The 25,471-nt window shown below is 35.7% G+C and overlaps 1 protein-coding gene across 1 annotated transcript in view; it reads right to left on the reverse strand.

Moving 5' to 3' along the window:
* Positions 1-25,158, reverse strand: part of LOC101892275 (protein Wnt-5) — a 398,457-nt gene extending 373,299 nt beyond the window's left edge. The window contains exons 1-2 of the mRNA XM_020036814.2: positions 24,967-25,158; positions 8,166-8,264 (exon numbers count right to left, since the gene is read on the reverse strand). The gene's annotated coding sequence lies outside the window, so the exon portion shown is untranslated. The remainder of the gene's footprint in view (positions 1-8,165; positions 8,265-24,966) is intronic.
* Positions 25,159-25,471: the final 313 nt, after the last annotated feature.

Below are 25,471 nucleotides of genomic sequence, written 5' to 3' on the forward strand. Positions count from 1 at the left end.
AGCCCCCATATAACCTCGCGATATTCGCTATTTTGATTATTTTAGCGACATTATTCACCGAATTTGTTTCAAATCTGGCATTTGAAGTTCGTAATGGATACTACAGCCGATGACAGAAAATTTTCTGTGCAGGTCCAAGTCTTCGTATAGCCGCCATACAACGGTACCTCCCGATATTCGGTATTTTGATGATTTTAGCGACATTATTCACCTAATATTTTTTTCGCATTTGAATATTGTAATGGTTTATGACAAAAGATGCCTATATCGGTCGATGTCGCCGTATAGACCCTAATATAACGGCTACATTCGAATTTTATTCTTTAGAAAATTTCATATATTATACAAAGAGTCTACGCTCACTTTTTCTTGTATCAACATACGTTGTCATATTTTACTTTCCTTGGATTTTTTGAAATGGATCGTTTATATAAATAATGTTGCCTAAGCATATAACGTTTTTGGATTATATTTTATTTATTTGACATATTTAATCTAAAACCTATTCAATTAGAAATAATATGAACAACAATGAAAATATGTTTTTCCATTTAACATTTCTTTAAAATCCAATTCGAAACACTGTGCCGTGGGAACTGTAAATTGTTCGCATTAATTGTCTTTGAGTTTTGTAGATTTTTTTTACAACAATCAGTTCTCTTTGTCGTTGTTGTTCAATGTGATAAAAAAGTGAAAAGGATGTTGCGTAGTTATTATCATCATCGTCAATGTCCGCAACAAGCTCGCTGGCCACAATGCACACACGCACACACTCATACAAAATATTCATGTTTTACTTAATTCCCCAAAGGTATTATCAATGTTCTGCTGTTGTTTTTGTATGTCTTTTTTTTTTGTTCAGGCCAATAGCTGTTGTTGTTGTTGGTGTCCTGGCTTTTGTGTTGTTGCTGTTGTTCTTTTTTTATCAGAGGGATTAAAACCTCTACACATTCGCAAACACACCAATTAAGGTATGGCATTTGGGAGAGAGTGAGTGTGAGTGTGTGTGTGTGCGGACGGAAAAGAAGTCCATTTATTCCCGTTTGGAAGAGACTGCGACAGACGATGATATGTTCGGGACTTCGGTTTGACTGTGTGTTTCTCATAAATTTACAATTCGCTACGTTTCGTTAAACTTTTTTTATAAGTCCGCCATTCCGTTTGTAACTCATCGAAATAACAATTTTTTAGACATAACAAAGCATATACTCGTATATTCTTGATGAGCGTAAAATTCTAGCACAATTTAGCCCTATCCGTCCGACCGTCTGTCCGTCTATTGTAATCACGCTAGAGTCAAAACGAATAAAAGTAGGAAGCTCAAATTTTGCACATATCAGTCTTTTGGCAGGTCATGTTCGAAAATGGGCTATATCGATCCAAAATATAGTATAGCCCCCACATAACAGAACCCCAGATATTCGGTATTTGAATGAGTGTAGCCAATTTTTTTTTTTCATTGAAATTGTCTGAAAACCACAAAAGGAGCTCTTTCTTAGAACATTACCCCCTGGAAGATTATTGTCCATATAGGTCCACGATATCGTATATCCCTCTATATTCGGCACCTCCTTACGTTCGGATTTTAGCTACAGTTTTCACTGGAAATGTCTGAAAATCCATACCCCGATATTCGATATTTTGACGATTTTAGGGACATTATGTACCGGAGTTGTTTTAAATTTCTCATTTAGAATTCGTAATGGGTATTACGGCCTACGTCTTTGTATAGCCTCCATATAATGGTATCTCCCAATATTCGGTATTTTTAAGATTTTAGAGTCATTTTTAACCGAAGTTGTTTCCACTTTCGTATTTAGAGTTCGTAATGGAATCTACAGTCTATGACAGAAAATTCTCTATGCATGTCCAGGTCTTCGTATAGGTCCCATATATCAGTACCTCCCTATATTCGGTATTTTGACGATTTTAGGTAAAATATTCACCAAATTTTTTTTTTGAGATTTCGTATTTGAAGAGTTCGTAATGGAAACTACAGTCTATGACAGAAAATTGTCTGTGCAAGACCAGGTCTTCGTATGGCTCCCATATATCAGTACCTACATATATTCGGTATTTTCACAATTCTAGATATAATATTCACCGAATTTGTTGGAAATTTCATGTTTGAAATTCCTAATAAGTACTACTGCCTGTGACAGAAAATTGTCCGTGCAGGTCTTCGTAAAGCTCCCACATAACGGTACCTCCCGATATTCGGTACCTTGATGATTTTAGCGATATTATTAATCGGAATTGTTTCAAATTTGGTATTTAAAATTCGTATTGGATACTACAGCCTAAGACAGAAAATTGTTTGTACAGGTCCACGTCTTCGTATAGCCCCCACATAACGGTAACTCCTGATATTCGGTATTTTGATGATTTTAGCGACATTATTAAGCGGAATTGTTTCAAATTTGGTATTTAAATTCGTTTTGGATACTACAGCCTAAGACAGAAACTTGTTTGTACAGGTCCACGTCTTCGTATAGCCCCCACGGTACCTCTCGATATTCGGCATTTTGATGATTTTAGCGACATTATTCACCACAATTGTTCCAAATTTAGTATTTGAAGTTCGAAATGGATACTACACCCTAAGACAGAAAATTGTCTGTGCAAGTCAACGTCTTCGTATAGCCTCCACACAACGGTACATCCCGATATTCGGTATTTTGATGCTTTTAGCGACATTATTAAGCGGAATTTTTTCAAATTTGGTATTTGAAATTCGTATTGAATACTACAGTCTAAGACAGAAAATTGTCTGTGCATGTCCACATCTTCGTATAGACCCCACATAACGGTACCTCCCAATATTTCGTATTTTGATAATTTTAGCGACAGTATTTAGGGTCTATATCGAATATGGAATTGTTTCAAATTTTGTATTTGAATTTCTTATTGGATACTACAGACGGAAAATTGTCTGTGCAGTTCCACGTCTTCGTATAGCCCCCTTATAACGGTACCTCCCGATATTCAGTATTTTGATGATTTTAGCTTAATTATTCACCGTTTTTTGACAAAATTTACCTATGCAGGTCCATGTCGTTGTATCGACCCTAGTATAAAAGCTACTTTCGATACTTTTAAGATTTTAACAGAATTTTTAACGGATTTTATTGTTTTTGAGAATTGTCAAATTCGTTCCAAATGCTGGAGGGTATTCAAAGTTCGACCCGGCCGAAATTGCAGCTTTTTTACTTTTTTTTTTCTTTTTCAAAATTTCCAAATTCATTCCAAATGGTGGAGGATATTCAAAGTTCGTTCCGGCCGAACGTGCAGCTTTTTTACATGTTTTAGGATTTTTCTGTATTAATGCTGTGGCCGCTGTTGTTGTGAAATGAAAGAAATTCCAAAAAAAGACAACAACAACAGAAACCACGGCAACAGCATAAAACGCTCATATGAAATGTTCAACTCCTCCATAATGAGGTATGTAAAACATGTTGTCCTACATGGTAATTTGTGTTTTGCACTTTTCAGCGGTACTGATTTGTAAAGTTTTTAACGTTGTTGTTTTACCTTTGGCCTGTATTGCTGTTCTTGTTGTTGTCGTCGATGATGTGGCGTTGTTCTTTTTTTGTAATGGAATTAAAAAAAGAGAAAAGGAAAACAACAATAAACAATTCATATGGCCAACAACGAGAAATTTCCAAACTTGTATGTTGTTTTGTTTTCCGAAAGATTTTCAATATTATTTTTTTAGGATAAGGTCGACAGCAGGCATGGAAAGCATTCCGGGCAGAGGGTGGTACGTGCATGCATACATTAGGTAGAGGGGGGGGGGGGGGGTTGTTATGTTTCCAACTAGAAGGGATTTGCAAAGAAAACACACATTTCTTAGTTGAAACAAAGGGTTCCCTTTGTTCTCCTGGCATTCGTTGCTCAAAACCATTAAAGAAAAACAATTGATTTATAAAACATTTCTGTGCAAAAAGAAATCAAACAAGGGGCGTTGATGTGGGCGTTTGTACCAACAAATTTTTGTTATCCTAATCCAGGACTAGATATTCTTGGGTTTTAAGGCTATTCGTCGTAATGTTGGGATATTTTCATAGGTAATGGATTTCTGCAACAATAAAACCCTCTTTCTGAGAAAAGAAATATTTTTACTTCTTCCCATTCATTTTGATTGTACAGGGTGTGAATAAGAAAATAGGGACAGAATTGGAATTTGAAAATTGAATTGCAAACCATTTTAGTATTTATTTCGTTTAAAGCCACTTATTATTAAATTTATGGGATTTTCAAAGTTCTATGATAACAGGCGCCAACCAGTGCGAAGGAGACCATCGGATCACGCCTATTCAAAACATCTCATATCTTTCAGAAACTTTTCTATGTGTATGAAGTAACAGAAGAAGTGGCCCGCTATATCTCACCTTCACACCAGATCTTGTGTTACGCAAAATTGTTGTTGTGCGGAATTCGAAGACAAAAGAACTCTTACTTCAAATTTTCGAAGAGTTGTGATTACTTAGAATTTTGCCTCAAATTAAATTATTTTCTTTGTTCTTTTGGGAAGAAATGCCAGAAGAAGTGTACCGATATTGCCCATCTGTAAAGTATGATAATTATATGACGATGTACCAAGTTTGTACGAAGTCGGATACATCCTTCAAGTCATAGCTCCCATATAGCGGAGCTTTGGAAACTCCAAAAGGATTCAAATGTGAAATTATACATCAATCTTTTTAAAACCGTTAAATATTTTAGCCAATATACAGGGTGAGATGAAAAAACTACAACCAACTTCATACTACTGTAATTTCTAAGCTACTGTCCGAAAGTCCTAAAATTATTCCAGTGACAGCTCATTATATTGTTTACAAGCGTACGAAAGAATTTTGATGAGAATTTTCCAAAAAAAAAAAAAATCGTGATGGAATTCAAGCGTGATAGTGTGAATTCTTTATATTTGGCTGGAAAACCACAAGTAGCTATCTTTAGAGCACTCCAGCCTTTAAATGTGAATAAATCTGTTTTGTCTTGTACCATCGCTCGTTACCATGATACTGGTAGCGTAGCCCGACGTCAAGGAAGTTAACGGAAGAAAACAGCAAAATCAGCAGAAATTGTTCGAAAAATAAAGAAGCTACTTGATCGAAACTCCCGTCGCAGTGGCCGAAAATTTGATCATGAGCTGAACATATCGCAATATTCCATTCGACAAATATTGAAAAATGAGGTAAAAATTAGGGTAAAGCCTTTGAAATTCCGAAAAGGTCAAGAACTTACACCGCAACAGAAAGAAAATAGACTCAAAAGAGCTAAAGAGTTGCTTCGCTTGGCCGAAAGTGGTGAACAGACGAATTTGGTATTCTCCGATGAGAAAACATTCGCTGTCCAGCAGTCTGTAAACAAACAAAATGATCGTGTTTACTTGCCAAAGAGGTCAGCTGAAAATGTGCACCTTCGGTTGGGCACCAGAACTCAAGCTCCGGCCATGATGATGGTGTGGGCCGCCATAACAGCCGATGGTCGCTCTCCGATCGTTGCTATTAATCGACCGTGGCATCAGAATATATGCCGAATATTATAGAGAAAATATTCTGGAGCGTGTATTAAAGGCTAGGGCACGCAAACATTTTGGCCGCAGACCTTGGACCTTGGATACCAACAGGACTCAGCACCATCGGACTCAGCACGCGTCACCCATGAATGGATAAAAATTGAGGTTCCTCGCTTCATTTCCAGAGCACAATGGCCACCAAAATCTCCGGATACCAATCCGTTGGATTGTTGTCTCTGAAGTATTTGGAAAAGCAAGTTTGGCACCGAAAAATACCAAAGTGTCGATCACCTCAAGCAAACGCTTCGCCGGGAATGGGCCAAAATACCACAGACCAACATGCGGGCAGCGTGTCACGGTTTCATAGGTATTTTGAAGGCCATAATTCGTGCCAAAGTTGACCAATTCGAACAAATCTAAACTTATTCTAAAATTTGATGCTATTTCCGACTTTATTCTTTCATTCAATATAATTGACAAATAATGTAAAAATTATGTCGTTTGACTTTGTTGCAGTTTTTTTTATCTCACCCTGTACTCTTTAGGTAATTAAGGTAATTATTTCGATGAGTTACAAATGGAATGACAAGTATTTGAACGAATTTGGAAGTTTTAAAAAAAAAAAAAAATAAATAAATAAAGAAATAAAGTTTATTTATTATTAAAAAATTGTTTAAAATCCTAAACATACCGGATATAGCCGTTATACTGGGGCCTATACGAAGATATGCACCCTACAACTTTTGTCATAAGCCATACTATTCAAACACTAAACTTGAAAAATCCTGTTAATGTAGCTAACATTTTAAAAATACCGAAAAATCATCAACATAAGTTATATCGGGGCTATACGAAGACCTGGACCTGCATGGAAAATTTTCTGTCACAGGCTGTAGTACCCATTAGGAACCTCAAATAGGAAATTAGAATCAATGCGGGTGAATAATGTAGCTAATATCATCAAAATACCGAATAAGGGAGATACCGTTATATGGGGACTATACGATATCGTGGACCGATATAGCCCAACTTCGAAATTGACCAACCCGCTCTCAAATCGGTTCAAATTTTAGTTTCCTATATTTCTTTGTTTTGTTGCAAAATGATCAGGCTTAATTCCTTTATTGTTGTTTTTTATAAAAACAACGTTTGTTTATTAGTGGAGAACGATGGTAATGTTTACCAGGGGTAAGGCAGGGAATACCTAGGTTTCGGAAAGAGCCACCAATCCTCATCAATTCTTTTGTTTCTTGTCTGGTATATTCTCCCCAGAAGTTATTTTACAAATAACTTCTATGACAAGGGAGTGAACATTGGTTCCATATATTCCTCAATTTTTATAATATTGTAGGTGATCCCCTGATTTTACCAATAATTGGGTCCAGTGGTTGAAAATAGGCGGTTAAATAGATTTTTTTTTTAAATATATGTAATGTATATTTATACCCTACACCACACGGTGGTCAGGGTATTATGTCTTTGTGCATTTGTTTGTAACAGGCAAAAGGGAACGAGATAGACCCATAGTTCCTTTTGATCTGCATAGAATCACTTTCTGAGTCGATTTATGCATGTCCGTCCGTCCGTCTGTTCGTCTGTTCGTCCGTCCGTCTGTCCACGTATTTTTGTAAACAAAGTACAGTTCGCATTTATTGCCCTATCCAGATGAAATTTTGCACAAATCATTTGTTTGGCCCAAGGACGAACCCTATTGAAATTGGAGATAATCGGTCAAAATGTAGATATAGCTCCGTCCGATTTGCCTTTTATTGTGCACCAAACGTGTAATAGCAGCCGGAATAGTATGGAATTTGGCGCGTACGATCAGATTGGACCTGAAAATAAGTATACCAAATTTGATCGAAATCGGTTCAGATATAGCTATAGCACCCATATATATTGTTCATCCGATTTGTTACTTTAGTCCTCCGCAGACGTAATATGCACTCTGTAACACCAATATTTGGGAAAAAATATCAAATACAGCTCAGAAATACATTTGCAAAATTTTATCGAGATCGGTTCAGATTTGGATGTAGCTCCAATAGCACAAGCGACCGAATTAAGTCTAGAAGCTAGTATGTGAAATTTGGTGAAGATCGGTTCAGATATAGCTATAGCTCCCATATGTATTGTTCATCCGATTTGTTGTATTTGTTACCCAGAGCCGTAATATGCATTCCGTAACAACGATATTCAGGGAAATATATCAAATACAGCTCAGAAATATCTTTGCCAAATTTTATCGAGAGCGGTTCCGATTTGGATATAGCTCCCATATATATCTTTATCTGATTTCAAATTAATTTTGCACCAAATGGGCAATACAAGTCCGAATTTAAAAGATACAAATACTTCGCCAAATTTAGTTCTTTTAACTTTAAATTATAATTATAATCATAAAGTCGGCCCCGCCCAACTTTAAGACTTTCTTTACTGGTTTTATAACGTAATTGTTTCACTCAATGTTTTGTTGTGATGTAAGTGGATTCCAATTTTAATATTCGCATTATCATGAATATCAAAGATTTCTGGATGTTTTTTTTTTCTTTTTTTTTGAAAAATTTCTCTTGCGAACATATTTCTTGTAACTCATTTCACATCAAATTTAATTAATTTTGGTCAAATCTCTATATCAACTTACCTTTAATAAATTTTCACATCACACACAAATGTATCCAAATATTGAATTGCTATTTTTGGCTGCGTATTTATATTCCACAAGACAAGGATTATTTCATTACTGCAACGAAACAATTTTCAAAAATGTTCTTTGTAATTCAATTGCATTAGGGTTTCACATAGATACTTATGTAATTAGACTTAAAGATTTACTTAGATAACTTGTTACAACTACTATGTAAATACGCCAGTTGTATTCACTGCAAGGAAACTATTTGTAAGTTTTCAAGAGCTCTTCGGCAAATATTTTACTTACAAAGTGAAATCATTGTAATTAATTAGTATTTCTTCTCTTGTTGCCCCAAAATGGCCACAAATGGAAAATGGGAAGATTTCGAGGCATCGTTGTGTGCAATAGTCAAAAGTTGTGAGTCAGTCAGGAAAAATGTGTAATGGGGTGGAGCGAATTTAGGGAGGATGTAGTTTGAATTTGGTATTTGTTAAATATTTTGGTGCAACAGATTTGGTTAAGGATAGAATCTCGAAATTTAACAGGAAAGGGACTCATGATGTGAATGACAAAATTATGATGTTAAATGACAAAATGAAACGGCATTGTTATTACGATATGGTCAGGAGCTTAAGCTTTAATAATTTTCAGAGAGGTAATCTATATGCGGTTGGAATTTCGACACTTTTAATCTTAGGGACAGTTTTAATGAGAAACTGCAGAAGTTTTAAAAATTTGTACTTTTAGGGTAAAAAATGGTTTAATAATAGATCGATTAAAGATTTTGAATATTTTCATAATGATCACTATTTATTTAGAAGACCCGATACGGTTTTAAATTTAGGAAAATCGTACTTTAAGGGCACGAAATTTTCGAAAAAGTATAAATTGGGACGACAGTGTAAATTGTCGGCTGCTACAGCTAGAAATTGATATTTTCCATGAGGTTCATGATACTTGACGGTACATAACGGTACAGCATTGTTATAAATCGATCGATTTATTTAGAAAACAAGACACGGTGTTCTTTTTTTTAAGTCGTACATTAAGGGCACGAAAGTACTTTACCGACTGGTAAAGCTAGACATATGATATTTTTCATGAAGTTCGTTTTTGGATGATATAATGGGGTTTGGATTACTTTATGGGTACGAAATCTACTAGATGCTACAAAACGCTACACCATTGTTATAGATCGATCGTTGAAAGCTAGAACTAATTAATTTCGAAATCTCGTACTATAAAAAAGCAAAAGGTAACAGAATGTATTATTAATCGATTATTAAAAGCCAAAAACTTAAAAAATCGGCATAGAATCTAACTTTGACGAGAGATATTTTGAACTTCCTTTAAAAATAGCACCGAAGAAGTACGAAAAGTACTAAGAGATACAAAATGATATAATGGAAGTTTTCGTTTGGTGTAAAAATCAATGTTCAGCAATTGTTTTAAAAAATATGTCCCAATGGCCATAAATCGCAAAGCTTTTGAAAATATTGTTTTCAAGGTCTTCTTAAATTTTCATTTGATACGGCCAAAACGTGCCTCATCGAAGCAACTGTTTTAGATCCTACGTCTCTTTGGACCAAATCCGTTTCTGGACATTTGGAGTCGCTCTAGCGATATCTGGTCTGGCTGTTGCGCACGATAACTCTAGAAGGGAATATCCGAGTTGATCCAAACTTGGTACATCGTAATATTATTATAAAACTTATATCGAGTTCGGAGATGGGCAATATCGGTCCACTCGAAATCTAAGAAAAAAATTTTACTGCACAAAAAGAAAGAAACACTTATAAAATGTGATAAAATAGTTCAATTATCTTCAAATTACACACATAAAAAAATTTTATTAACAAAAGGTCTGGTGTGAAGATGGACCCACTCCTTTTGGTACCTCCCCACAAAGGGTCATCATTTTGAATATATATGAACTTCGCCAAATTAAACAAAAATATGTTATAAAGATGGTGAAGATAGGATCATTGCTTCTGGTACCTATCCCACAAAAGGTCGAAATTTAAAAAAAAAAAAACAAGTAAAAAAGTTGTAAGTCCGGCCGGGTCGAACTTTGAATACCCTACACCATTTGGAACGAATTTGGTAATTTTCACAAAAATAAAACCCGTTAAAAATTCTGTTAAAATCCTAACAATACCGCACCTGCATAGGCAACTTTTATCATAAGCCATTACAATATTCAAATGCGAAACTTTAAAAAAATCGGTGAATAACGTGTCTAAAATTGTCAAAAATACTGAATATAGAGGTACCATTATATGAGGGCTATACCAAAACGTGTACCTGCACAAACAATTTTCTGCCATAGGATCTAATATCTATTACGAACTTCAAATACCGAATTTGAAACAATTCCGGTGAATAATGTAGCTAAAATCATCAATATACCGAATATATACCTTTATATGAGGGCTACACGAAGACATGGACCTGCACGGACTATTTTCTGTCATAGGCTGAACTTCAAATACCAAATTTGAAACATTTCCGGTGAATAATGTCGCTTAATTATATGGGGGCTATACCAAAATATGGACCTACATGGCTCATTTTCAATACCAAAAGTCCTGCGGAGTAAAGTTTTATAAACCTACTTCATTTCGTTCGGAAGCTAAAGTAATTTCCACATACGGATAGACGAACGGGCATTGCTAAATCGACATAGAATTTTATGCTGATCAAGAATATATACACTTTGTGGGGTCTAAATGTAAAACTTAATATACCCTCCATACTATGGTGGAGTGTATAAAAAAATTTAGTTCACAGAGAGAGAAAGGATAATCCGATTTTGCTCCAACTTTGCAAATCCTAATATTTGCATCAGTGCTAGGTCAGGTGCGAAAATGGACAATATCGATCCACTCCATCAAATACCACCCCCTGCAAAGGGTGACAATTTTGAATAGTTATAATTCTTATAAAATCAGATGCAAGAGTCCGATTTGTTGAGCTGGTCAAGGTCTAGTGTGGTGATCCACTATATCGATCTACTCCTTCTTGTAATTCTCCCACAAAGGGTCAACATTTTGAGTATCCACGAAACTCATAGAACGCGAAATTAACATCCAATTCCATTCTGATTTGGTACATCTCAATATTTCCATCAACACAAGGCCTTTAATAAATTCCATCAAATTTAATATTTCCATCAAAACAAGATCGGTTATAAAGATGGTAGAGGTCGGAACATTTCTTCTGGTATCACCCCCAAGGTTTAAGATTTTTTAAAAACAAAACGCTCAAAGAAAGCCTCTCTCTCTCTCTCTCTTCAAATTTCACACATACAAACATTTTTGCTAACACAAGATCTGTTATGAATATGATATATATCTGCGAACACCATATGTTACCTCACCCAAAATTTAACAATGTTCAATATTTTATATTGGTCATGTCTTTCGAAACAAGTCCCAACCAAAAACAAGAGATGTATATGGAATTTATGATTTCGCATAAAATTGCATATAAATGTTCGATTTTCTTGTATTTTTGTCCACACCAATATTTCTATCTGTATTAGATGAAATTTGAAAATGGAATATTTCGGTCGAATATATCTATACATACTATACTATATATCTATATATACTATGTTCACATTTTAATATTTTCTAACAATTATCTCATATAAAGTGAAAGGGTAACTAATATTGTCCATATTTGGCAAGTCGCAGTATTTATATCATATTTATTAAGGTCCTATACGAAATGGACAGTATTGACCCATTACTTAAGAACCTACTCCATAGAAGGTCAACAATTTGAATAATCATAACATATTTTAATAATCGAACATTGGCTGAGGGTATACATCTGTTGGCAAAACCGAACTCAAATTTTACATTTACATACATACTATTTGGACTAACATAACACATTTGGTGCTCAACAAAAGAATGGAATCGGAAGAAGATATATATGGGAGCTTTATATAAATTTGACAGATTTTCTCCAATTTCAATAGGGTTTGTCGATGGGCCAAACAAATCACTTGTTCAAAATTCGATCGGGTAATAAATGCGGCCTGTACTTTGTTTCGAAAAATACATGGACAGACGAAAGGCCATGTATAAATTGACTCAGAATATGATTCTATGCAGATCGTCAAAAGGAAGGGTTTAACTCGCTTCCTTTTCTACATTACAAACAAAGACATAATACCCTGACCACAGTGTGGTGTAGGGTATAAAAATGTCTCAACGTCCAAAAATCGTGTAGTTTTTTGAATATATTTTTTCAACATCTTCTTGGATTTTTTTTAAGCAGGTTTTACAACGACTTCCAATTTGTGGATATACTAAAAATTCAAAATAGTCCACTTTCGTCAAGATCTTCCGTGGAAAAATATTGGGCTTTAATTCTCAAGAACATCCTGGCTTTTATAATAGGTTTTAAGTCGGGGATAAAATAAAATAGATGAGAATTTTAATTCTCCCACATTTCTCCTTGATCTTCCCCACCCTATTACATATCTTGGTAAACTTTATATTTTAACTAACAAACTAGAAGTCGGATTTACATTACAATTCTAAGGAAAATTGTTATGGCAAAGAATTTGCCAAGAAATTCCTCTGAACTAATAATATTCATTTAAAGACTTAGATGCATACTTACGTATGTATGTATGTACATACATACTTATGCACCACAATCTATCTTTACATAATGATTTTTCCAAGGAAGCATCTCAAAGGTAACGATAAGGAAAATAACAATAATCAAAATGAAGAAAACCAAAAAAACCCTCCAAAGAATTTCTAATATTGCATGAAAATCCAACCAAAACAAGTTTAAGAAATGATTTTAAAGAATTTTAATTGAATTTGTTAACCAGGAAACAGGAAAAGTAAATAAATAAAAAAAGAAAGAAAATTTTCTCAGGAAATATATGGCGTGGCAGGCCACAGCCATAAGCCGTACAACAGACAGAAGAAGCAGAAACAACAATAATGAAAAAAAAAAAATATTCCCCAAAGAAACCGACAATAAAAATCTTTAAAAGTTCTATTTATCTGTCTGAGTGGCATCACATCGCCCAACAAAGGAGAACGCTGAGAAAGACATGTGAAATGATGAGATGGTTCAGGAAATGCTGCATGGGCGACAGACAGACAATAAATGACAACAATCATCATCATCGTCATGGACACGAGAGCAACAGCAACCGAAGTGAGAAGCAATTTTTAATATTAACTAATTATGGTTTTTTACACTTCCCCCCTCCACATTTTGCGGGATTTCACGGTCCTTGGCTGCTGCAGGGTGTCTGGGTCTTCATGGAAATACAACTTATATGCGTGCATTTTTTTATTTCTGTAATTCTCTTTTTTTGTCGCCCTCAATGAAATAATGCATGCGTAATGGCTCGTGTAGTACATGCGTACAATAGCAATAATAACAACAACAAAACATTGATTGTACTTTACATATGTACAGATGTTGCATCGACATATCTTTGCAACTTGCCTGTGAAGTAGCAAAAACTTGGTGTGCATACAAATGCAACATGAGGAGAGACGTGTGCATAAAGGCGGAAGCTGAGATATAGCACTGCGGCCATAACGAAACAGATTGAAAGACATTTTGGTGACATTAAGCACGACCCACTCATTGTTTGGGTGTCGCGTGAGAATGAAGTGTGAAATCCATGGAAAACAGTTGGACCTCAGCGGATGGGAAAGCCAATATTCGATGAGGCATAGTCATTATATGAACCCAATACGAAAGTTAGGTAAAGATAATATTAATACGGAAAGCCATATATTTTATTCAAAATAAAGACCTTTTTATACCCTACACCACAAGGTGGTCAGGGTATTATATCCTTGTGCGGTTGTTTGTAACATAGAGAAAGCAGCGTGATAAACTCACAGTTACTTTGGAGGATCGGCATAGAATCACCTTCTAAGTCGATATATGCATGTCAGTGGGTCCACCCGTTTGTCCATGTATTTTTGTGAACAAAATGCAAGTCGCATTTATTATCCGATTGAAATTAAACTTCCCAAACCCTGTTAAAAATGGTGAGAATTGGTTCAAATTTAGCTATAGCTCCCATATATCTCTTCGGTCGATTTTGGGTTAATTATGCATCAACAGTCCAATTTGGCATACCCGACTGAATTCATCCTAGAAACAAGTGCCTCAAATTTGTTAGAAATCGGTTCATATATAGCTATAGCCCCGATTTCATGTTTATATCATGTTTATATCACTCACATTCGTAATATGCACTCCACAAGAATGATATTTGGTACGAGATAACAGATACAGCCCGGAAATACCTCTGCCCAATTCTATCAAGATCGGTTCAGATTTGGATATAGCTCCCATATATATATTTATCCGCTATTTGTGCCCCAAATGCCTAATATTAGCCGAAAAGAAATGATTTTTCGCACTTTCGATGAAATTCAGCCAACAACAATGATATTTGATACCGAACATCAGAAAATAATATTCTGCCAAATTTTATCAAATTCGGTTCAGATTTCTATATACCTTCGATTTACATCTTCATCCGACTTTACAGTATTGTCCACCATATATATATATAATATCAGCCCAAATTGGATAGATTTTTGTTATATTCAACCGAATTTTTCATTTGGTGAAACTCGGTCCGGTATATCTATTGCTTCAATAATTATTGTTTAATGTTTTTTGAAACTAGAGGTACAAAAGCCTCCGTCAAATATATTGAAAATGGATTCAGAGTTGGTTATAGTTCCCAAATTGTGACTGCTCTAGAGCCATGATACACCCTCAAATAAAGTTCGTAGTTTTTTGTTGCGGGAGATCTACAATATACTCATAGCGGTGTAGGGTATCATATAGTCGGCCACGCCCAACTTTTGACCTTTCCACACTGGTTTTAAACAAACAGAAGAGAGCTTTCCATACTGGTTTAAAGACACAGAAGGGACCTAAAGGGAGTTTCTTTCTTCATTGACGATCCTAATGACTTTTCGTAGATTAAATTAACGTTCTCTTTACTATGGAAGAGCTGCAGAAATTTTCAGAAAGTCTTCTCTTCATTCTGTAAAGGGAATATTTCACCTGCAGGTCTTTATTATGTTAAAGCTAAAAGCTCTACTATTACTCAAAATCTGCAATTTAACCTTTTGCAATAGATCCTAGGGATAACAATAAAACGCTTTTTACGACTTCTACAGGAAGATTCCTGTATCTCTATATCTCAGCTCTTCTATGAAACACATCTTTCAGTGCGTCTGTAAGAACAGTATCCCTCTATGAAAAACATGATTCCAGCTTGTCTACGAAAAAATCCCCTTCAGCCTTTTAGATCGTCAGTGAGAAAAACCTGAATTTGTATAATCTTCAGCTCCACTATGAAACCGACTCACTTCTTCTTATATAATAAAGAACTGTCTTCAGAGTTTAAATTAAATAGCCTCTATCAGATCTCCAATTAAAATATATTCCATTCAATTCGTCCAGGGGAATCTCCTTTCGGATGGTCTGTGAAATAACAAAAATTAAATACACCCTTAAGATAGTCCTCTTCCAAACCATGGCCTAGAAAGTTACCAATTCTATTCGTCGACGAAATACTTCCATTAGTTCATCTACATATATCAGATTGTTCATGAAATGACTTACTACGGCTCATCTATTATATCTACAGGGTGAGATGAAAAACCCGCAACCAAACACAGACTGAGGTCATTTCTAAGCTACTAGTCCGACATCTGTTAAAACTATTCTAGTGACAGTTTTTTTATTGTTTACAAGCATGCAAAAGCATTATGGTGAGAATTTTCCAGAAAAAAGTTATTCGTGATGGAATTCAAGCGTGATAGTGTGATTTCTTCATATTTGTCTGGAAAACCACAAGTGGCTATCGTTAGAGCACTCCAGCATTTAAAATTTGAATAAATCTTTTGTGTCTCTTAGCATCGCTCGTTACCGTGATTTTGGTAGCGTAACCCGACATCAATAAAGTGGACAGAAGAAAACAGCAGACTTGATCGAAACCCGCGTCGCAGTGGCCGAAAAATGGCTTGTGAGCTGAATATATAGCAATTTTCCATTCGGCAAATATTGAAAAATGAGCTTGGGCCATAGAAATTCCAAAAAGTGCAAGAACTTACAACGCAACGGAAAGAAAATATACTCAAAAGAGCTGAAGAGTTGTAACGCTTGACCGAAAGTGGTGAACTGCTGAATTTGGTTTTCTCCGATGAGAAAACATTCGTTGTCCAGCAGTTTGTAAACAAACTAAATGATCCGATGGTCGCTCTCCGCTCGTATTAATCGACCGTAACATCAAAATAAATGCCGAATATTGTCGCAAAAATATCCTGGAGGGTGTATTAAAGCCTTAGGCACGCAAACATTTTGGCGGCAGATCTTGGACATTCCAACAGGACTCAGCAGCATCGCACTCAGCATGCGCCACCCAATGGTTACAAAATGAGGTTCCTCGCTTCATTTCCAGCTCACAATGGAAACCAAAATCTCCGAATAATAAACCGTTGGACTATTGTGTCTGGAGAATTTCGGAAAGCAAGGTTGGCACTAAAAAATACCAAAGCCTTGATCACCTCAAGCAAGCGTTTCGCCGGGAATGGGCCAAAATAGCGCAGAGCAACATTCGAGCAGCGTGTGACGATCATTGGCCGTTTGAAGGACATAATTCGTGCCAAAGGTGACCAATTCAAACAAATTTAAACTTATTCTAAAATTTGATGCTATTTCCGACATTTTTCGCTGTCATTCAATGAAATTTAAAAAAATAAATAAAAATTATGTCTTTTGAACAATGTCAAAGCAGTGTTTTTATCTCACCCTGTATATACATCATTTATAAATAAGTAAGCCTTACTAAGGAAGGATTCCCTTAAACTTCTCCATAAGAAGACTCTATCCAATTTATGTAAGAACAAGTAAAAAAGCGGTAAGTTCGGCCGGGCCGATCTTTGAATACCCTCCACCATTTGGTACAAATTTGGCAGTTTTCACAATATAAAATCCGTTAAAAATTATGTTAAAATCTTAAAAATACCGAATGTAGCCGTATATTAGGATCTATATTACGACGTGGACCTGCATAGGCAATTTTTGACATAAGCTGTTACAATATTCAAATGCGAAACTTGAAAAAAAAATCTGTTTATAATGTAGCTAAAATCATCAAGATACCGAATATAGGAAGGTACCATGGGGGTTATAGAAAGTGGACCTGCACAGACAATCTTTTGGCATAGGCTGTAGTAACCATTACGAACTTCAAATACAAAATTTGAAACAATTCTGGTAAATAATGTCGCTAAAATCATCAAAATACATAATATCAGGAGTGCCGTTATATGGGGGCAATACGAAGACGTGGAGCTGCACAGACAATTTTCAGTCATAGGATGTAGTATTTATTACGAACTTCAAGTACCAGATTTGAAATAGTTCCGGTAAATAATGTCGCTAAAAACATCAAAATACCGAATATCGGGAGGTAACATTATATGGGGGCTATAGGCTGAAGTATTCATTTCGAAATTCAAATACTAAATTTAAAACAATTTCGGTGAATATTCTCGCTAAAATCATCAAAATACCGAATATCGGGAGGTACCATTATATGGGGGCTATACAAAGACGTGGACTTACATGGCCCATTTTCAGTCTTATTCTGTAGTATCCATTGCGAACTTTAAATACCAATTTCGAAACAATTCGGGTAAATAATGTCACTAAAATCATCAAAATACTGAATATCGGGAGGGAGGTACCCTTTTATGGGGGCTATACGAAGACGTGGACCTACATGTTCCATTTTCAATACCAAAAGTCCTGCAGACATAATACACATTTGAGTAAATTTTTAGCAATTTACTTCATTTCGTTCGGAAGCTAGAGTGATTTTCACAGACGGACAGACGGACGGACATTGCTAAATCGACATATAATTTTATGCTGATCAAGAATATGCATACTCTGTGGGGTCTAAAATGTATATTACGAGGTGTTAAAAACGGAATGACAAACTTAATATACCCTCCTATACTATGGTGGAGGGTATAAAAAGAATTAGGTTTTAGTTCGTCTCTAGGAAAAGGTATAGCCTTCACTTTATGAAAAATCAGTCTTTTTGCTTCTTTTTAAGAATATTAGTTCCTTTTCGCAAAAAAACGGAAGCCCCATTTCAGATGTCGCTTCTTCCTTTCCCTTCGTTTAAAAATCGTTCTCAGTTACTTATATCAATACATCTGAGGCAAATAAGCAATCATTAAAAATTCTCAGAAAAACACCAATTCGAAATTCATTAGCCAAGGATTGCAATAGGTCTTATTTATGGCTGGAAAACATACATGTAAATGATAATTATTATCTTAAGAAGTAGCGATATTACCAAAATAAAAAAAAAATATGCTTGTAATCATGTAACAACTTTAACCTCCCCATAAAGGAAGATACACAGTAATTATTTTTTGAAAACAAATTAAAAAATAACAACACCAACAACAACAACCCACACTATGCGCCGAGATTCAGAATTAATGAAAAGAAATAAAGAAAACCACCAGTCGAACTCATGGCAGTCATTAGCGTGGCATTAACATCATCATCAGCAACAGCATTCTCGCAGCGCATGCATTCTCCCTTCCCCTCCTACCCAGGCTATGGTCGGTGTCTTGCCACTTGTCAATACAAGGATGAAGATAATCGGAGGATGAGAATGAGAATGATGATAATGAAAATGTTAACAGAAGCCCATGTGGCGGCAGCAACATGCTGTGCCGCTGTCTTCTCTTTCAAGTCATAAAGAAGGGAGATTTTTTTGGCAGTAGTATCGTGAAGACATTCAATAAATGCAAGGCAATCGGAAATGTAAGTTACGAGAATGTAAACGTCAATACTTTACAAGGTAAATATTTATTCTCTGTATCATTATCTTCATCATCAGCAGCATCTATTTGAAATTTCATTTCTTTTGAATGCATCCCAAGCTTAATGATAGTTCGTTTATCAGTTAAGTACACGGAGAAAAAACTATGGGGAAAATAAATGAGTAGAGAGAGTCGAGATAAAGGGAGTTACACTTTTATAGAAAAGCTAAAGGGAGCCTTTATTCTCAAAGAGTTAAAGACACACTTCTTTTAAGGAAGAGCTAAATGGTCTCTCTTCTAATTTTATAGTTGGAGTTGTCCTCTCATAGAAGAGCTAAAGAGAGCCTTCATTCTCAAAGAGTTTAAGACATCCCCCTTTTAAAGAAGAGCTAAATGGACTGACTCTCTTCTCATATATTAAAGCTGAAGTTCCCAAAAGAAGAGCTGGGGAGAGTCCTGTTTTTGAACGAACTAAAGGCAGACGAGCTAAGTGGACTCTCCTTTCACTGATAAGAGCTGAGGGATGTATATTCTCAGAGAAGAGCTGAGAGCTTAGATTAACTTAAGGAATCCCTTTTTAAGGGAAGAACTAACGAGTCTTTTCCTAGACGAACTAAAGAGGGGTTTCAAGGGAGATGAACTGAGGAGGGGCTTTCATGAACAAGCTGAGAGGAAGCTCTTCCTAGCAGAGAGACGAAAAAGAATTTCTAATAGACATGTGCTGAAGGATGTATGTTTTCATAGAAGATATACTCTTTCACAGAGCGAAGCTTAAGACAAATTTTCAAAAATGCCATCGACGTGAGCAAAAAGAAAGTTGCCTCCTTTCAGAGAAAAGGTATGAAAGGTGTCTCTTCTCATAGATGAATTGAAGAAAATCTCTTCTCACGGACAAGTTAAAGGGTGTTTCTTCTCACAGGCGATTTAAAACGAGCCGAGAGCTGAAGTTACTCGACTCTCTCCGCATACAAGCTGGTGGGAACCTATCCTACCAGAAGATATGATTGGATTTTCTCTTCGAAAACGAGCTTCAAAGGATTCTTTTTTCAATAGAGAAACTCCAAGGAAATATTTTTCAATATGCGAGCTTCAAGAGAGCCTATTTCAATAGGCGAGCTTCCAGGCAGCCCATTCCAATAGGCCTATTTCCACAGGCGAGCTTTAAGGGAGCCTATGTTCAATAGGCGAGCTTCAAGGGAGCCTATGTTCAATAGGCGAGCTTCGAGGGAGCCTATTGTCAATAGGCGAGCTTCAAGGGAGCCTATTTCCATAGATGAGGTTCAAGGGAGCCTATTTCCATAGATGAGGTTCAAGGGAGCATATTTTCGAGGTAAGAATGGAGTTTCGTTTAGGCGAGCTTCAAGGGAGCCTATTGTCAACAGGCGAGCTTCAAGGGAGCCTATTGTCAATAGACCAGCTTCAAGTGAGCCTATTGTCAATAGACGAGCTACAAGGGAGCCTATTGTCAATAGGCGAGCTTCAAGGGAGCATATTTCCATAGATGAGGTTCAAGGGATCCTATTGTCAATAGGCGAGCTTCAAGGGAGCCTATTTCCATAGATGAGGTTCACGGGAGCCTATTTTCGAGGTAAGAATGGCGTTTTTTTTAAGTGATGAGACACAGAAGAGACCTGAAGGGAGTCTCTTTGCATAGACGCGCTGAAATGGCTCTTATTCTCATTCTCGCTCTCTCTCTATCTCTTCATTGACGAACTTGTGAGAGAAATGCTGTAGGTAGTCTTTTTTTCCTATGCTAAATGAAATCTATTTATTTTTCTAGAAGTTCTGAAAATCTTTCTCTTTTCATAAACCAGTTAAGGACCTCTCTCTTTCTCTCTCTCTCTCTCTCTCTCTCTCTGATAGACGAGCTGAAGGAAGTATCTTTATTTTCATACACGAACCGAAGAAAGTCTTTCCTACAGATATTCCTAGACTGAATGCACACTCTCGTTTCTTTTGCGACCTATAGAAACTCTTTCTCTCTTTTCATAGGTGAGCTGCAGTTTCTCTCTTTTCATTGGAGCCTTGAAAGGTGTATCTCTCTCTTTACATAAACGAGCTAAATGGATTCTCCTCTCGTAGACGAAAACTTAAGTGAGTGTCGTTCCTCCTTTAGCCGGCTGAAGGCAGTCTCTTTCCATTTTTAAACAAACGGTAGCCTCTCCAAAACTTTTTAATGGAAACCAAGCTATTCAATTTATTTTCTAAAAATTCCAGTACTCTATTTCTCCATCTGCATAATAGTCCTCACTACGTTTTGACGTCTTTTCATCGCAAATAATGATGTTAGTGGTGGTGGCAATAATGATGACGATGATGAAATAACGTTATGTGTATGATGTATGTGTGTTTGTACGTATGTTGCGGATGTTGTGCCACCATAGACTGTGTACACGTAATTAGTTTGTAGCGTATACAGAATTTTGTGGCATGTTGGTCGGTATGCTTTTGTTCTTCTTCGTCTTCTGCCGCCACTGATGGCAGCCAACAACAGCAGCAGCACAAGCAATAATGATGGCATTGGTGATGCTGTTGCAACAACTTCATCCAACATATATGTACAGACAACTCCTGTTCGAGTTTGGAAAACAAACAATTAGCAGAGTTGTTATAATTGCCATGCCATACAGTTGTAAGAGTAAACTATGCCGACAGGCAACCCAACTGAAAGGCAACACACAAACATGAATGGGTATGTATGTGCGCACATTTGTTTGCTGATTGGTAACATTTATTGCAACACTTTCCCCCAGAAAACGAAAATATCCTGCAGTCCTAATACTGCCAAATAATTTTATATTTGCTTTCTTTTGAAATGCTGTGGTGTCTTTGGCAACAATTTGTAGGGCATAATTACGGCAAAATTTGTATAAGAAAAATATTACGACATTGCTTCAAAGGAAATAATAGCCATTCGAAATGAAAAAGGAAGAAGAGAATAATTATGCCAATTGCGGTAAAAAAATAATAAATGAATAAATGTTGATATTCTCAAAAACAGCCAAAGGGTATGATACAAATGAAAATATTTTAATTGCGAAATTAATTATGGCAATCGGCGCGAATATGAAAAAGCATTAAGTTATAATATTTCATTTTTATATACGACATAAAAAATATGTTCAAAGATTTCGAGATTATAATTAATTAATATAAAATTTAAAACAACAACAAAATGAAGAAAAAAAAGAGTATGCAAGTGTGGTTGTAAAATTTAATTCTTTGGTTACTCCTCTACTAAGATTATGATCTCGTCACTTGGTTAAAAAATTTTTTTTTTGTCAAATGAGTTATTTTTTAAAATAAGTCCTAAGGAGAATATCCCAGACGAAAAACAAGAGATATTGGTGGCTTGTTGTTTCTATAAAAATAACAAAAATGGAATTGTGCCCACTTAACACAATTTTGTGACCATACATTACGAATCGCCACCTTTACTCGTTTCTCGCTAAAATTTTAAAAATAAATATAACTTTTGTAATTTATGAAATCTGCAGGATGTGCTGATTTGTTCTCACCTAGCACAAATTTTTCGCCATACATTGGAAATATACATATCTAATAGTTACTCGTTAAAATCAATATCGCATATAGGGTGAGACGAAAAAACTGCAACCAACTTCAGACTGCTGTCATTTCTAAGCCACTCTTCCGACAGCTTCCAGTGACAGCTCACATTCCAGTGACAGCTCACTATATTGTTTACAAGCGTACAAAAGCATTTTGGTGGGAATTTTGCGGAAAAAAGTTATTCGTGATGGAATTCAAGCATGATAGTGTAATTTCTTTATATTTGGCTGGAAAACCACAAGTGGCTATCACTAGAGCACTCCAGCATTTAAATGTGAAAAAATCTTTTGTGACTCGTACCACACTCGTTACCGTGATACTGGTAGCGTAGCCCAGTGACGTTAAGGAAGTGGACGGAAGAAAACAGCAACATCAGCAAAAACAGTTCGAAAATTAAAGAAGCGGCTTTATCGAAACCCGCGTCACAGCTTGGCTTGTGATCTGTACATATCGCAATATTCCATTCGGCAAATATTGAAAAATGAGCTCGGGGTAAAGCCATTGAAATTCCAAAAAGTACAAGAACTTACACCGCATCAGAAAGAAAATAGACTCTAAAGAGCTAAAGAGTTGCTTCGCTTGGCCGAAAGTGGTGAACTGCCGAATTTGTCCAGCAGTTTGTAAACAAATAAAATGATCGTGTTTACTTGCCAAAGAGGTGCACCTTGGGTTGGCCACCAAAACTCAAGCGTCGGCCATGGCGGTGGTGTGGTGTGGGCCGTCATAATGGTCGCCGATGGTCGCTTTACGCTCGTATTAATCGACCGTGGCATCAGAATAAATGCCGAATATTATTGCGAAAATATTCTGGAGGGTGTGTTAAAGCCTTGAGCACGCAAACATTTGACTTTGTTGCAATTCTTTATCTCAACCTGTATATTTTTTTTAAAATAATCCACGTTTTTTTTTCTAAAGAGCTTGGAAAAAAAATCCAAGATTTTTGTTCAGAACTTGGAAAATTTTTTGAAAAATTCACGGTTTGTTCCGATGTTGGACAAATATTTGTTAAAAATATCAAATTTCAATTTAAGCCTTAGTAAATTATTTTTGAACATTCACGCTTTGTATCCAGAACGTAGATAATATTTTTTAAAAAATCCACATTTTTAGTTCACACCCTAAAAACAATATTTTTAAAATCCATTGATTCAGCCCAGATCTTGAAACATATGTCCACGACGTCTAGATCTTATCAATTAAAAACAAGAGGAAAAGATGTAAGTTCGGCCGGGCCGAACGTTGAATACCCTCCACCATTTGGAACGAATTTGGCAATTCTCAAAAACAATAAAATCCGTTAAAAATTCTGTTAAAATCTTAAAAATACCGATTGTAGCTGTTATTTTAGGGTCTATACGACCACATGGACCTGCATAGGTAACTTTTGACATAAGCTATAACAATATTCAAATGCGAAACTTAACAAAAAAAATAGTAAATAATGCAGCTAAGAACATCAAAATACCGAATATCGGGAGGTACCGTTATATGGGGACTATACGAAGACGTGGACCTGCACAGACAATTTTTTGTCTTAGGCTGTAATATCCATTACGAACTTCAAAAACCAAATATGAAACAATTCCGGTGAATAATGTCGCTAAAATCATCAAAATCAATATCGGGAGGTTCTCCATATATGGGGGCTATATGAAGACGTGGACCTGCACAGACAATCTTATGTCATAGGTTGTAGCATCCAGTACGAATGTCAAATACTATGTTTGAGACAATTCCGGTTAATAATGTCTCAAAAACCATCAAATTACCGAATATCGGGATGTACCGTTATATGGGGGCAATACCAAAACGTGGACGTACATAGCCCATTTTCAATTCCAATAGTCCTGCAGATTTGAGTAAAATTTTATCAACCTACTTCAATTCGTTTGAAAGCTAGAGTGATTTCCACAGACAGACAGACAGACGGACGGACATCGCTAAATCGACATAGAATTTTATGGTGATCAAGAATATACTTACTTTGTGGGTCTAAAATGTATATTTCTAGGTTTTACAAATGAAATGCCAAACTTAATATACCCTCCATACTATGGTGTTTTGCAAACGAAATGCCAAGCTTAATATACCCTCCATACTATGGTGGAGGGTATAAAAATACAATTTTTGAATTCTTAGAAAAATTCCATAATTATTTCTTGATTCCGAAATTTTTCCCGGTCCCTGGAAAAAATATTAAAAAAATTCCCGACTTTTGTGCAGACCAGGGAAAACATATTGGAAATACATTTAAAAAAAAATCTGACTGTTTTGTGCAGACCTTAGAAAAACATTTAAAATAATCCACAAATATTTACAGCCCTTTGAAAAAATCAGACCAAAACCATAAAATATAGGAGATTACTTACATGGCTAATTGCGATCTTTATTACAATTTTTATGGGGCATCTTCAGTATGATTATTACGTATACAATTGTTTTCCAGGTAACTTATATCGCGTTTTATGGTTATGTTTAAAATGTTAAATATGTCCACGAACTCCAGTAATGATTGTCACAGAATTGTTGAAAATTGTATAAAATGCATGTTTTCAACAAAATTTTGAAATATATGTAAATAAATTTGACAACTGATATCAGAGTATAATAAGTATGTCTGCTTACTCGATATTTTGAAAAATTTTATTTGAAAGTTTACTCAAAAATTTCTAGTATTGGACAAGGCCTATGTAAGGTCGGCTAGGAAGCGAATTGGTAAAAATACAGCTATTTCTATTGAGTTTAATGTCAAATTTTTGTTTTTTTTTTTTCTAGGCGAAAAAATTCGCGGAGCTGGGCGGTAAATTCCGTATTTAAAAAATTTGAAAACAATCTTTGATTTGTATTTGTTATGAGAGAGATATATTGAAAATT

The sequence above is a fragment of the Musca domestica genome, unplaced genomic scaffold, assembly GCF_030504385.1.
Source record: "Musca domestica strain aabys unplaced genomic scaffold, Musca_domestica.polishedcontigs.V.1.1 16, whole genome shotgun sequence".
Taxonomy (NCBI): Eukaryota; Metazoa; Arthropoda; class Insecta; order Diptera; family Muscidae; genus Musca; species Musca domestica.